Source organism: Podarcis vaucheri (assembly GCF_965113315.1).
Source record: "Podarcis vaucheri genome assembly, chromosome: 6".
Lineage (NCBI taxonomy): Eukaryota > Metazoa > Chordata > Lepidosauria > Squamata > Lacertidae > Podarcis > Podarcis vaucheri.
In genome coordinates, this window is record NC_138764.1 from 59,569,754 (window position 1) to 59,582,687 (window position 12,934).

Here is a 12,934-nt window from a genome sequence, read left to right on the forward strand (position 1 = left end):
GCATTCTCAAGCATAAACCGAATTCTTCCAAATGTACTCACCTGCGTCCAATGATGCTGTTTCTAGAGAAACGTTAACTATTCAGACTGTAGATTAAATGGCCTTACTTGCCTAAGGTTAGCCACTTTTCAAAACACATTATTTTATTTGAATTATTCAATTCAATGGATTACAATATATATATTTTTGCATAATAAACATCATACATGCCAGTCAATTACAGGAAAAGGTTGCACACCTTTTCACTGGTCCTGGCTCTTGTGTAATATGGCTTGTAGACATGAGCAAGCAACGTGCTTATCTCCATGCTATGAAAAGTGTCACCTGTTAATGTCTGCAAATCAATCTGACATAAGAACTCTGCTGGATCAGACCAAAAGCCCATCTAGACTAGCATCCTGGTTTCACAGTGGTCAATCAGATGTCTGTGGGAAGTCCACAAGCAGAATATGAGGGCAATCTCTTGTTTAATTTTTATTGACGCCTACCCTTACACTTTGCCTATATAGCAGATAAATACTAGTTTTTTTTCTAGTCCATTGGTAGCCCTATACCTGCCTCCGATATCTAGGCCTATCACTGTTCAGCATCCCTGATTAAGGTCCAGTGAACTCAGCATTTCTTCTGGTCCAAGGTAACACAGATACACATGGAATTAGATTATATGAACGATGCACCTAAAATATGGAATATGCATTTGGTAAGTTTATGCTGCGGGCAAGGGGAGCCATAATGGCCCCAAATCTCAGGCTAGTAGTATGATTAAAGAAAATACTTTCTGGTCTTAAATATTTTTTATTGTAAACCACATTGATTTTTTTAATGAAATAGTGATCTATAAATATTTTTATAAACAAACAAACAAACACCTGCAGGGTCACAGGTCCGCAAACCCCTGCCACAAAGGAACACCAAGTATTTCATATTGTAGACATTGAAGAACAAATCTGCACATGGCCTTTTCTGACCTGTGTTATTACAATGAGACTGTGAAAGGACCTAGTAACCAGCACTCTATGAATCACATCCAAGTAGGATCACTTCACCATGCATCCCACTCAAGAGTTTGCTCATATGAAGCAAGCCAGATAACAGCAAGAGGGGAAAGCTCTCATCTGACATGTCTATACAGTATTCCCAAACACAGCAAAAGTAGGGGAGAAGACTCCAGATCCTTGGCACATCCAGTCTCTGCTCTCTACTGAAAGTGCAATTAGGGATGGTCGGTTACTGTCAATAGGACTGGTGGTTTCTATAAGACAAGCACAGGTCTCACAAGGAAATTGGACCAAGAGCTGTCAAACTTGTTTCACAAAATGTTAAACAATTGCCATTACTTCTAGCTCAGTTTGAAGTCAGACTTCTAGGCAAAAAACACACGGTCCCTGGCAGTTTAAAATGGTTGTGTCTTACATTTGGTTGTGTCTTACATTTGGGGATGCTTAAGACCAAAACCCTACATCTGCCTGAAAGTAGGTTTAGCATGAGCATGTAGGCTGCCAAAGAAACCAGTCGCTTTGCTCCTCCTCCTCCTCCTCCTCCTCTGATGCACTGTGTAAACTAAGTCATGATTTGGCTTAGCACATTGTCTGAACAGGGACTCATGGTTTGTCTCACTGTAAACAAACCACAAGCTGTAACTAAGATTTGTACTTTGGTTTACAGCTTGTTGCTCTTCTGCAGGAGAGAGACAACAAGTATTCTGCCTTTGAAAATATTAAAGCTAGCAGCTATTTGACTCCCTTTCTGTAACAGGAATATTAATAAAGTGGAAATAAGTTTTAAATGGTTGCAGCGGGCATGTAAACTACCAAACACCAACTATCACCTATCAAAATATACAGCAACTTGTCTACAGTACCATTTTAATGTGTTTTAACTTCCAAGTTTAAGCAATACTTTTAATCATGTGTTGAGTAAAATAATGTAAAAACTTTCTAACCGAAGCTATAAATCTTATAATATGAAAGCCAATATGTCTGCAAAATTAAAATGGTGTAGTGAAATTATGGTTTCACATCCAAGAATTTCACAGCTTGAAAAGTTTGTTTTCTTACCAAAAGGTAGGAAGTTTGGGCTTAAGTTTAGTAAGATTTACAGTCACTTCTTCAGGTTCAAAATTGGATTTGAAACTTGCTAATGTGCGAAGTCAGTGGATTTCAGATCCCCACGACACATACGTAGTTTCAACACCAGTGTTAACCCTCCATAAAGAGAACATTTCTGGAGACACAGAGACCCACAGGCATGCATATCATTATGAAGTCTCCAACTGACCTTTTATGACTAGACCTTCAGCCTTATATAAATAAGAAAGTATGGAGAAGCTATAAATGACCCAATAATCACCATCTTGCCTTGCATGTTAATATACAGACACTTCTAAGGTTGAAGAGCAGGGCTACAAAGGCAGCACACAGCAGTTGTTGGTGCTAAATGTAATTACTTTGAAACAAAAGGGAGGGAACTTCAAACTTGTTCTTAGGAGGTTTGGGGTGGGTGATATCCAGTAAAAACTGAGAATAGCTCTTTTCTGCTTCCATAATACAAATACATAATAATAAACCATAATATTTCTAGAACAACACAGCAGCCTAATGGCTTTCTGGAAATGAAATATATCACTCCAAGTTTACTAGTAAACATTTGGAGGATATCCGCTGGAACTGTGATTGCAATTATTAAGCACTCACTCAAATCAATATATTACAGCATAATCCTAAATACGTTTATTCAGAAGAAATTCCTGTTGTTTTCAGTGGGGCTTACTCCCAGATAAGTGTGTATACTGTTTGAGTATACCCATAGGAAATTTGTACTGATTTGTGAGGACATTGGGGTACATGCAATTATACTTGGTTGTATGTCTTGTTCACAATCACCATGGGAAAGTTGAAACCTTGCCCACAATCCCTTGCCTCAGTTTCCCAGGACAGGTAAGTGCCTACCCCATACCTAAAAGCAAGTAAAAGCCCTATTATCTTTATGTTTCATCATGGCACAAACTTCACAGCTTAAACAGCTTTAAAGACAATGGTGGAACAATTTCCCCAAAGCAGCATGTCTTTATTTGGGAGGTTATATTTCATGCAGTAGCATACAGTGCAACCCAGGTGCTGTTTTCGAGATAGCTATTCCCTTGAACGGTGCTCTTGCATGTCTAGGCCTGCAGGACCAACCATACATCCAGCCCTGCAGAGCCATGACCAAACAGCAACCTGCCTGCAAGGCCTCACCATCAGAAAGTGGCCTGGAGTACAAAGTGCCTTCCTCTTAGAAGTCCCATATACAAGAGCTCCTCAATAATGCTTTGCCTTATTCACAAGAGGCTATGTATATGACCTAGAAGAAACTCTCCAGTTTCCCTCATTAATGTTCTCCTGCACATCCATAAGAACTCTACAAAGAACAGGCAAGCGGCAGCCTCCAATACATTGCAGCCACTGAGAAAACTATTAAATGGAAGGGAGAAAGGGCCTGACACAGTCCGCCTGCCCTGGTGCAACAACCAAAATACCATGGATTATGACAGACAATAGGAAACCCTCAAGAGACCTCTCTTTTTAGTTCTTTGCCCTCTGATCTCACAGCTTCCCTATTTCTTTGTTAAACCATTAACACTGTAGGTCAGCTGCCCAGAACTAATCAGTCAGAACTGGATCCCCTGTTATGACTGATATAGGGTGGATATTTAACACACTGGTCAAGCCCATCCCATCTTGGGTTTTCAATATTAACACAGTTGTCATATCCTCTCCCTTCCCCGCTCCCCAGTTAAATTGCTCTTGTCCTTCTCCCCACCCTCCCCTTCTCTCTTTCTCTCTCTCACACACATCAGTACTATAAACTTCCAAATGTAACTTTCCGCAATACAACATAAATCTACACATACAACGAATCTACCAAAGCATTTGTTTTTACGCACGTGACCAACAAGCGAGAAACACAGCATTACGCACATAACACACACAAAGGTAATTAATTGAGGAAATGTGTTTGTGCAATCCATGAGTTGTCAACACAGCGGCCCTATGGCCTAGGTTCAAGCTGGCAATAGATACAGGCACAAATCCTTCTTCAAAAGACTTCCTCTTGGATGTTAATAAATAATATGAATATTATAAGATTTTTAAAAACTCACAACATCCGTAAGAGCAACACTATGATACCCGAGAGACCAGAAAGATTATATAACCTATTTTTATACAGAGATATATGCTCCATTCTAGTTATCAATATACAGTCTGGATCATACACACGAAAGCCCTTTTGGCAGACGGACAGGCTCTGATTACAACCAACTGGGACGGACAAAGCATAACTATATATAAGGAGGAAATTAATCCAGCTCTGTTACAGGCCACGGACTTCAAAACTTGAAACGGAGCAGGAACCATGACTCGACGTCAGGCATCTCTGAGTGTACCCCCAAAAGGACAGTGAAGGATTTGTTGTTTTTCTTTTTTCTTTTAAGGGTTTGGAGCTCCCAGCAAAGCGAGCTCTGAGAGCAGGGAAACTTGCCCCCAAGGAAAGAGTAGCAGCCCAAGACAGGCTCCATAGACACAAACTGGTGGATACAATGTTCCTTCCCAGAGGAAAACCGCAACAAGGCATGGCTGAAACCCGGGGGGGGGGCAAGGGGGTAAAAAGAAAACGGGCTCCCCCCCTTCAACTTTTCTCTTCCTAGCGTGACCAATTCCATGGGCGGGAGAGAGGGGGGGTCACGGTTTGGGTCTGGGGGTGGATAAATATGGGAAGGGGCAGGGGGCGGGGAAACTCCCCCCGCAGCCCGGGACATCTGTGTGGGAAAAGGGGGGCGCAATGGAGACGAATCCTCTCCTTCCTCTCCCGGAGAGTTTCCAAGGCCGGGATGGGAGCGCTCGTCCGCCCGCTTGCTTGCTTACTTACTCCGTGCTCCGTCCGGGGAAGGGTGGGTGGTGGTCCCGCCGGTGCAGCCGCTTGAGGCTCTGGATCGTTTGGGTGAGGTGGGGGGAGAAGGTGACAGGGCAGCAGGAAGGGGGGGGAGGCGCGGCTGGCTGGCTGGCTGAGGAATCCGCCGCGCACCGAAAGGAGCTCTAGCCGGGCGCCGAGCAAGAGCGACGGGAAAGTTTGTGCGAAGGAGGGAGGAGCAGAAACTTGGAAAGGGAGAGAAAGAAGGAGGGAGGGAAGGAAGGAGAGCAGGAGCCGCCAGCCCCCGCCCTTCTCGCCGATGGACAGCCTCCTCCTCCTCCCGCGACCATCTCTGGGGGAGGAGACCTGAGGAAGAGGGTCGTCCCCCCACCCCGCGCCTTCTCTTTCTCGGGGGGGGGGGGAGTTTTTCTGCCGGAGGCAGGACGGGAGGGAGGCTGGGAGGAAACTGGATGCGTTTACTGGAAAAGGCTGGATCATTAGGGCCAACCACCTTCTTCTAATAAAGAGTGGGGGGGGGAGTCTGTTTGCAAGGGGGAATCATGTCCGGTGGGTACATAAGGCGGAGTGGACTTCGTGGTCAAATGTTGAATGGGGCCCCAAAGTTATCTTTCTTCCCTTGAGGGAGTAATGCATGGCTTGAGACAGAGCATTTGACTTCAGCCGCGAAGCTCCAGGTTCAAATCCCGCCTTCGCTAGGAAGTTCAGCGTGTGACCCTTCAGACTGACACAAACAAATGTTGGGATGCGGGACGGCGGGGTGGGGAGTGGAGAGAGAGCAACCTACACTATACACACTCAGGACCGAGTTCCTTGCAGGGAGGCTCGGCTCTAAAATGTACTTTTTAAAAAACGGGAGATCTAGGCCTACTTTTGAATGTAGCAACAGGCGCATTTGCGCAGCACTCCAAGGCGAGTTTGCTTTCCTTGTTAGCATGCATGGGATTTGGAGGCTGCAGGTTTGGAGAACTTGGTTTTGTTTTTACTCTTGCGTGAGAGGAAGCCGTGGGATGAATGGTCTCTTTGGGGTAGCTAACAGCAACTTTTCCAGAAGGGATGAGCTGCAGTTGTGGGGGCGCCCGCCTGCCCCCTCTCCCAGGCGCAGCCCAGAGGAACGCCTGAGCGCGGAGGTCGCCCTGGGCAGGCAGAACCTGTCTGCGAACAGGTTGGGCGGGTGGCGACCGCCTCGTCTCTCCTTCAGCCCCGGGCAAGGAGTGGCAGGGAGAGTGCAGGGGGGCTAAGCGACCCGCCCGCCTGCGTCGGGGGCGGGCGGAGGCCCGGCTGCACTGGGAGTCGCCCTCCGCTGGAGGAGGCGCGTTGCCGGATCTCCGACCAGCAGCCCCTCCTGCCCTGAAATCTCAGCCTCAGCGCTCGGCTGCTGACGTCACGGGCGGAGGAGCGGCCTTCTCGCTTCCCCAGCCGGCCATGGCGGCTCCTCCGCCGAGCCTCCCGCTGCAGCGACTCCTAGGGGTCACGGGGCGCAAAGGACGCCGCTCCCTCGGAACCGCTCGATTGCAAACCGACCAAGCCGCAGTCGGCAATAGAGGAAGTCGGTCAGACTTTTCAAATCTTATTTTCTTCCTCTCTTCGCCAAGGGGCGGGCTGCAGGAAACGGATCCGACATGGGGTGGGGTGGAGGGGGAAACAAAATCTCCTCGCGCGCGCGCTCCTGCTTCAGCGGCCGCCCGGCCTTTTTTCAAACGAGCGAAAAAACGCGGGTTATAAAACGCAGAGGCTTAGGAAGCGATGCGGAATTTGCGGGACGCGTGCAAATGCAATCGGTTGAATGGGGCATTTTATAAGGATTCTGGAGAACAGTCGTGCTTGGAAGAGTCGCTTTTGAAGTACTGCATTTGAGCACGAAAAAGAGGTGTCGCCACCTTGCTTTTTTGTCCGTGTTTCTCATTACTTCCCAGCCCGTGATCTTTCCACCCTCAAGTGTCCCAGAGTCTCCTGCGCTCTCCTTGCACACCTCTGCCCATTCTCCTTTCCAGACCCTCAGCCCGAAATGCATCTAGCCAATGCATCCCCCCGCTTCCTTGACACATCGCTTCATAAAACCCATTGATGAGTTCTATGGAAGGCCATAGCTGACTGGAGCCTGGACGCATCCCTCGGGAATATTGCAAACCGCTTCCCCTGAACGACCAACTTTTATAAACAAAAACAATTTGTCTTTCCCCTACAAGTCCTTTTATTTGTGGAGGCAGAAGGAAAGGCAAGCAACTAATGCTAGTATTCTTCCCACCTGCTCCATAAGAAGTAGATCAAACGCATACCCTCCAACATTTCTCCTATGAAAATATGGGTGTTCTGGTCAATAATAATAATAATTCTACTATTTATAGCCCCCCTCCCCATCTGACTGGGTTGCCCCAACCACTTTGGCCAGCTTCCAACATACATAAAAACATAATAAAACATCTCTGCTTATCTTCCACTTTTGAAATTCAGTTTGCTTGGAGAGGCGTCTCTTTTGCTTATGTTATGTTTCTAGCTCTTGGAACAGGACCCTTCCTTGCAATGCTACTCAGACCTCTTCAGGGGCAGAGATCACAAATGGAGATTTATATAGGACATCTTCCCCATCTCCTACCGGTTCAGAGGCCTTCCCCTAGTTAAGAGTCACCTCAGTGATATTGATGAGTAATAGATTAAGGATAAAGGATGCACAGTCAACATGTGGAACTTGTACAATGATCTAAGGTGTGCTCACTTAGCACCCCACATGAGGGGCAGCAGGATCACACCCACTGGTCATACCACACTGCCATACTAACTGGTCCAGACCCATGGCAGCTGCACATATGCATGCATATGTAAGGGCTGCTTCATGCAGGTAGTTCTGTTTGCACCTGGGGTCCTTCACACTAACACCAAATGTGAAGCCACTGATTACACTGGGATGGGGGGGGCATGGCCAGCATGTACATTCCTCTGCCCTTCATGCATGTGATGATTGCATGGGTGGGTGTTGTGTTTGAACGCCCCATTAGTAACAGTCACTGGTTAGATAGAGGCTTTAAAAAGTTGTCTGCTCCAGGCCCCTGTCACTCACGGATCATCTCCTTTTAAACTTCAACCCATTACCCATTTAGGACATGGGTGGTGCTATGGTCTAAACCACTGAGCCTCTTGGGCTTGCCGATCGGAAGGTTGGGGGTTCGAATCCCTGCAACGGGGTAAGCTCCCATTGTTCTGTCCTAGCTCCTGCCAACCTAGCAGTTCGAAAGCATCCCAATGCAAGTAGATAAATAGGTACTGCTGAGGTGAGAAGGTAAACGGCGCTTCCTTGCGCTCTGGTTTCCGTTACGGTGTTCTGTTGTGCCAGAAGCGGTTTAGTCATGCTGGCCGCATGATCCGGAAAGCTGTCTGCGAACAAATGCTGGCTCGATTGGCCTCAAAACAAGATGAGCGCCGCAACCCCATAGTCGCCTTTGACTGGACTTAACTGTCCAGGGGTTCTTTACCTCTTTCTTACCTTACCATTACCTATTTAATTTTGGAATAAGATCCACTGAGTATTTACTCCTGAGGACTGCATGGTTAAAGGCACATTTCAGGTACAGGTTTTGATGTTGCTTTGGGTCAACGCTCTTTTCAGAGATCCATTTTACTTAATGGCTGCTGCTCTTTTTTCCCTTGCATTTTCAGGATCAGCTGTTTCCATTTCCAAATTATAAAATAAAAGAGCTGTATTTAATAATGCTATAAATAATATTTCCATATAGCTGCTATATCCTAGTCAAAAAATAACTACAACTCTATAGAACTAAGTACTTTCCCCTGAATAAAGGTAAAGGGACCCCTGACCATTAGGTCCAGCCGCGGACGACTCTGGGGTTGCGGCGCTCATCTCACTCTATAGGCCAAGGGAGCCGGTGTTTGTCTGCAGACAGCTTCCAGGTCTTGTGGCCAACATGACTAAGCCACTTCTGGCGAACCAGAGCAAGGAAACGCCATTCACCTTCCCGCCAGAGCGGTACCTATTTATCTACTTGCACTTGATGTGCTTTCGAACTGCTAGGTGAGCAGGAGCTGGGATTGAGCAACGGCAGCTCACCCCGTCACGGGGATTCTGATCGGCAAGCCCTAGGCTCTGTGGTTTAGACCACAGCGCCACCCGCATCCCTAGTTCCCCTGAATAGTTCAAATAATTTCTTTTTAAAACTGTTTACCGGATGTAAAACGCCCTTAAATTCACAGAGACAAAATTCATGATGTAATGCCAGTAAAGGATCCCTCTCCCTACTAAAAAAAGGTTGAGATTAGTTATTTCTAAGTCTGTCTGCATCTGTTTCCAAACTATATCATTTTACTGTGATCTGTTATAAATGATGCAGTCAGTTCAAAATGCCCTAATCACCTTTCTAATCAATGCCAAAAGCCAGGGTAAAGAGGTGCATCTTCAGTATTCGCCAAAAGCTGCCGTATATAGTGAAGGTGCCAGATGTCTCCCAGGCCACCACCCCCAGAGCTTCTGAGGGCAGTGGAACAACCAAGAGGGTTGTTGGTTGTTGTTAGCAGATGAGATGGTCTGTAGGGAAAGAGGTGGTCTTTCATGTATTTGGGGACTGAGTCCTTCAGGGCTGGAATGAGCAAGGCTAAAAGCTGCAAAGGTCTGTCTGATCAGGAATACAGAAGTTGAGGGGGACGAAACAGCAAGGCTAGGTGCTGGCAGGCAGGAGAGGTTAGGGGGAAGAAAAAAAGAGTCGGATGACGCTGGGAGGAGGCAGCAATAACTATTTCTCTGCTCTTTTCCCTCTAGTTTGCTATCATCATTATGTGATTCAGTGTAAAAATTAGGGACTGAGGACTCATCAGGTTGATCAGTCAGTATATGCTATCCCTGTGCAGTTTAAGTCCGTTTTCAAAGACAATTGCGAATTCCTCCTCTTTTTATTTTAATAGGGCAAATGTGTGCTCTGGCTCAGAAGAGGCAGAAGTATTACAGCCTTAAGGACGCTAAATGTGAAGAAGTTCATGCAACAGCAGAGCACTGCTGGTGAGGGGCAGGAGGTGTGTTGCATACACCAGTTGTTGTTTTTACGGTTAGATTTATGTTCCTGGAACAGCCCATCAGGGGAGCTCTCGGCCCCTAAAGCAATAAATAAAATGACCCCAAATGACACAGGCCAGGGTGGGGGAGTTGTGTCAATCATCATCACCCTTCATAGAACAGGCAGGATCCATTAGGTGCTCCTTTGGAATGGGAGATTACATTCTAAACGGCAGTCACAATTGCACACAACAGCTGCATTATTTGGGAAAGGATCGCCTATTTTCCCAAGTGTGAATTAGTGTGCTTTGAATGCCTAGAAAATGCAAATCGCCCAGAAAGAGAAGTGCTAGCTTGAGGGAAGACCTCAAAATCACATGCAACAAATGAGTAACAACCAGTTAGGTGTTTTTTTATTCTGGAGTCCCATGGTCAAATGGAGGTCCCCTGCATTAGAAGGTGATGCGTATTACTTCCCTTACTTCAGCTGGGTAAGCCAGCCCAACTGTGTATAGAGGCCCCCCGGCCCCTCATTTTGCTGATGTCTACCCCAAAGTCCTGCCCTGATGACACCACTTTTGTTATTATATGCAAAGGAAATTGTGCCACCTGAGCTCCCTCAATGCACCTTAGTATGTGGAAACATGGTGTTTCCACATGTCTAACATGGTATTTATGTTGAAGCCTTTCATCAAGGGAGGGGGCCCTCCAGGGGCTGTCAGTCTTCATCTCCCAGCATCCCTGACCATTGGCCATGCTGGCTGGGTGTGATAGGAGCTGAAGTCTATCAACAACTGGGGGGGGGGGCACAGGTTCTCCATCCCTCATGGGAAATAGGGAAAGGAAAGAGAACTTGGAAGCCAGTGCCTTTGAGGCCCTTGCAAAAATAGGGATGGCAAGGCAGCAATGGGTGGGCGAAGGAGAGGGAGTGATAAGGTGTGAGATGTAGACACAACAAGGTAAAAAAAGAAATTAGGTCAGAGCTGTTGTCAGTGTGAAGGGTTATTGTACAGAACTTCTTGTCCGCCACTTACAAACCATTGTAATTAAGTGGTGTATGAATGGCTGAAATAAAGAACAGGTACGGACAGAATGGACCGTAACAGAGAAGGGGAACTATGGCCCTTCAGGCATGGGTTGGACTATAACTCCCATCATCCTTGACCTTTGGGCCAACCTGGCTGGGCTTGATGGAAACTCATTCAGCAGCATATGGAAGGCCATGAGTTTCACATCAGTGGACTGGAACCCTAGGTAGCAATATCAACACTAGATCATTTTAAAACAACATATGGGTTTTCTCATTTTTCAGTCTTGGTTGATCGATAACATTTATAAGTTCACACTTCATCAAAAGGTCCCATAAGGCAAGGTGAGGTGGTGCATGTCCAACTCCTGCGCTTGTTGGCCACTGCCTCCTCCTCCAGTGTGTGCCTGCACACCCTTCTCATTGCCTTCTGGTTTTGATGCACCCCCCCCCCCAATTTTCCTTCTGCAATTTGTTCTCTTTGCTGGCCTGCATTCCCTTTCCTCCCTCCACCTCTCAGGAGTCATGTCAGTTTTCTGTGATGCAGCACATGGGATATCCAATGACACCAAAGTAGGCTTCTCCCCTGACAGTCTGCTCAGCTCCTCCCTGGGATCTGAGTCACTTGTCCCCCAGCCCACTGAGCCTCTTCTCAGAGTCCAGTTCTGGCACTTCCCCATTTTCCTCCTCTGCTTCAGACCAGTCCTGCCAAGATGTCTCCATTTCAATCATGACCCCAAAAAATGAGCGTCCCAATTTGGATCACCCGGATGTTGGAGGGTATGACATAGGACTCCTTCCCACACTTGCTGAATGGTGCAGTTAGCAGGAAGCATAGCCAGTGGGGTCAGTAGGGATGGCCAAAGCTAGCTTAGGGGACTCTGTAGCTCTGTCACATATGAGGGGATTTATCTAAAACCCCTTAGTATTAATTTCCTTGAAAAACAAGCAAACACTGGTTGAAGCTGCACATGTGAAAATGTGTGTGTAAGAAAGAGAGAGAGAGGGAGAGAATGAAATGAAATGGATTAGGCTGTTAGCAACAACAGAATTGAACAAGGTTTAGTTAGCTGGGTTGAACCCAAAAGCCATTAGCCTGCCATTAGCTCAACCTTATGCAGAAAGAGTGGGCTGAAAGTGTTGTAATAACAGGCCTTCTGGTGACAGTAGCAGGACTCATCTGTTTCTCACTGATCCAGAAACACCACCCAAGCATCCTATTCCTGTCCATTTCATGTCCACAGAGACAGGTTCTGGGGGTGGGATAATGCAACAACTTCCTAATTTCTTTTTTTTTAAATCAAATGTGTGGCATGTTAGGGATGTGGTATTATACCATGTGTACATGTCACTTGAATATGTCACCAGTTGGGACTTTGTGCCACTTGCCCAAACAGTGAAACTGTCAACTATGCAAGTACATATGTTGTACATATATGGAATTTATGTTGTGTAAAGCAACCCAAAGTTGAAATTGCATGCAAGCTCGGTTGTTTGCTCTCCAGCTTGAGAAGTGTAAATGTAAATGTGTGAAACCTCTGGAGGTGATGAAAAAGTTGGCTTTGACTGAGTTGAGTTGGCTTTGATTGAGATAAAAACATTAATCACATCAGTTAGTCAGTGCCCATTCACCATCCTTTCAAATTTAAGATAATTGTGCTGCATGGAAACAACCTCAAAGCATTTGTGAAGCTGACATGATACATGTTTTCTTATGTTACGGAGAATTGGGAAACAGTGCTTTAGAACAGGGGTGGGGAATATGTGGCCCTCCAATGTTGTTGAAGCCCTACTCCCATTGGCCCCAGCCAGCATGACCAATGGTCAGAGATAATGGAAGCTGGATTCCAACCAGATCTGGAGGATTGTTCCTGCTTTAGATGATAGAATAGAATAAAATAGAATAGAATAGCTACAAAACTGGACCCAGTTGTTGATAATCACTTCTTTCATATTATACATATTCATTTACTAAGAACACACAGAATGGCTATGCCAGA

The 12,934-nt window shown here is 46.3% G+C and overlaps 1 protein-coding gene across 6 annotated transcripts in view; it reads right to left on the reverse strand.

The window, feature by feature from the left end:
* The window catches only part of TEAD3 (TEA domain transcription factor 3), an 86,592-nt gene extending 81,391 nt beyond the window's left edge, over window positions 1-5,201 (reverse strand). For 2 of the 6 annotated variants that reach the window (XM_082228236.1, XM_082228234.1), the window contains exon 1: window positions 4,909-5,200. The gene's annotated coding sequence lies outside the window, so the exon portion shown is untranslated. Of the gene's footprint in view, window positions 1-4,908 lie in introns of all 6 variants that reach the window. The other 4 variants (XM_082228238.1, XM_082228235.1, XM_082228233.1 and 1 more) reach the window with 3 other exon arrangements.
* Between the last annotated feature and the right edge of the window lie 7,733 nt (window positions 5,202-12,934).